Source organism: Amborella trichopoda, chromosome 8 (assembly GCF_054954075.1).
Source record: "Amborella trichopoda isolate Santa Cruz 75 chromosome 8, AtrichopodaSantaCruz75HAP2 v2.0, whole genome shotgun sequence".
Lineage (NCBI taxonomy): Eukaryota > Viridiplantae > Streptophyta > Magnoliopsida > Amborellales > Amborellaceae > Amborella > Amborella trichopoda.
Window position 1 is genome coordinate 36,813,436 of NC_142343.1, and position 2,816 is coordinate 36,816,251.

A 2,816-nucleotide genomic window follows, 5' to 3' on the forward strand; every position below is an offset into this window, starting at 1 on the left:
TAAATTACACAATACAACCATAATAAAAAAATTTCACATAACATAATATGATCCCTCCCTTTTTAACTCACATAATATGATCCCTCCCTTTTTAACTCGTCCCCTCATTTGAAGGCATCAGTGTTATATAAAAACAAAAATAATAATAAAAAAAAAATCAGTAATCAATAATAAATTACACAATACAATCATAATAAAAAATTTCACACAACAAAATCATCATAATAGATTACTAAAATCTCAATTGAAATAACATACCTCTTTAGTCTCTTCCAATACTTCAAAATTTTATACTGCAATTACCAAACCTTCTAGTTTACTAATCAAACTTCTTCCCATTTTTTAACTCGTACCCTACATATTTTAAATTTAATATCATAAATTTATTGTTTATTTGAAATTATATAGAGAGATATTTGAAAGACTTCTATAAAAATAAGTAAAAATAAGGCTTATCATAATAAAATCATTTATTCCAATCATATTGTTCCAATGACTTATCATGTTGAAACCAATGTCATGTTACAAAACATGTGATTGCATATAAGTGCCAAAGGCACTTAAAATAAGTAGAAAATAGTGTCATGACTGTAAAATGGTACAAGTTATTATTAGAAAATCTTTTTGAATGGTGATAATGTTATTATTAGAAATCTTTTTGAAATGGTGTGATGATAATTTTAATTCAGTATTTTAGTAAAATTTTGTGACAAAAAAGAAGGAAATAATAATTATGTGTTTTAGTGAAATTTTGTGACAAAAAGGAAAGAAATGATAGTTTATAGACACATGCTGGTAAAATATTGATAATGCATTTCCTATATTTCTTTCAGACATAGCCTAACAATAACAATGTATTTCTCAAGTTGCATCTAAATACTACCTAAACAGTAACAATCCATTTATAGGTAATATATTACGTCAGTAATATATTTCACAGATAATATATTTCACATACAATATATTTTCGGGGAAGGATATGGTTCTTAATCACACCGATGTAGAAAAAAGTGGCAAAAGAAGAGAGCTTCGGTTTGCTCTAAAACTTGAGAATCTAAAAGTTGCAAAGGAATAGAGAAAAAGAGAGATGCTCTGAACCATTCTCAAGTTGCAAAGGAAGAGGGACAAAGAGAGATGCTCTGAACCAAAATTAAAATTCCTATAAATTCATAACTTACCATGTATTCAACTTATTTCCTTTCTTCACTTAAAAAATCTCAACCTTTGGCTTGAAAGACAAGGAAAGACAAGGCTAGTCTATGAAAAAGCCCAACAATCTCTTTAAGCTTCAAAAAAATCATGATAGAATGGAGCTCTTGAATGGCAACCCATTTAAATCATAATTTATTTTTTCCAAGATTATAAAGAATGAGCGATTAAAATAACATATTTGCCCTTGAAAACACACTCTATGAATAGCTTAGAAAATCATGAGCAGCTCGAGAGGTTGATTTCACATAAGATGTGGAAGAGTTAGGTGTCAACTTCGTGGCGAATACTCAATCTTCTCAACTTTGTAGCGAATACCCAATCTTCTCCCTCTAAAAAAGCTATTTAACTTTAGACTTAACTTTGAACTTTCTCTTAACTTGTTTCATACTCCGGTAAAAAAGCTTGGTTGTATTAGGTAGACAACCAATATAAAATTTTATCAAAATTTATCATGAATCATAAACTATGATAATACAGAGAATTAGCTCAAAACCGTTTTAGGTTTAAGCCTCTTCTCAAGCATAGCTTGCCCTTTTTCAATCTCTGATGCGGTCAAGAAATGGTTTCTCTCTAGTAAAAGCTTACTAGGGTGGGGATAAAAACTAGTTTACCATTTTGTTTTTTGGGGTAGGTAGTAGGGTAAACAAGCCCCATCCTATATTTAGAAATAGTGAGAGGTTTTCAAATGCGCCAAAATAGAACCTAGACTGATATTTGAAGCTCACCACTGTAACTTCAACCCCATTCCCAACGAATTTACCGGTCGACCAAACAAGGTTATGGTTTGACCTAAATCCTTGGTTACTCAAAGCATCTCAAGGAAGGCAAGATATTTAACGGCTGCTAGGTGTGGCCCTCTGATACTACCATGCGTCACGAGTTCATAAGTTTATGGCTCTTTCCTTTTTTACCACCTTCTCCTTTATTTATTTATTTAAATTTTTTATTTATAAATCCACCTATTTCAAAATTTAAAGGTTTGAAGTGACAATTTTGAATAGAAATTATGAAATAATTTTTTCTTTTAACTTTGGATATCAAGTTTCTAAGTGAACTGTAGATCTTAACTTCAAACCTTCAAGTTCTCGGTCAAAATTTTTAACTTAAATGAAGATATGACGTAAATAATTTATTTACTACTTCAAAATTTGAATTATGGGTATTTGGGATAAAACAAAGGAACAAGTTTATATAAGGTATTGACTTTATAATATTGAAATAAGGTGCACTTCAAATATCTAAGGTATTGACTTTATAATATTGAAATAAGGTGCACTTCAAATATTCTCTCAAAGAGAGTGCTATGACGTTGGAAAACCTCAAGTTAGATCATCTCGACCTTATCTTCGAACAAAAAATAAATTTTGAGTCCTAAAAGTAACAAATCTTATAACAAATTATGTAGACAACCTATTTTCAAGCATAATGTACTCGATCAGTACTACTTTTAAAATTATAAATTTTTATATTAAATTATAAAAATATATTTGTAAGCCATCATAAAATTCACTTACCCAAAAAAAAAAAAAAAAAAAAAAAAAAAAAGCCATCATAAAATTTTCTAACCCCAAAATACATATCAAAGACAAAATTCAGAGAAGAGC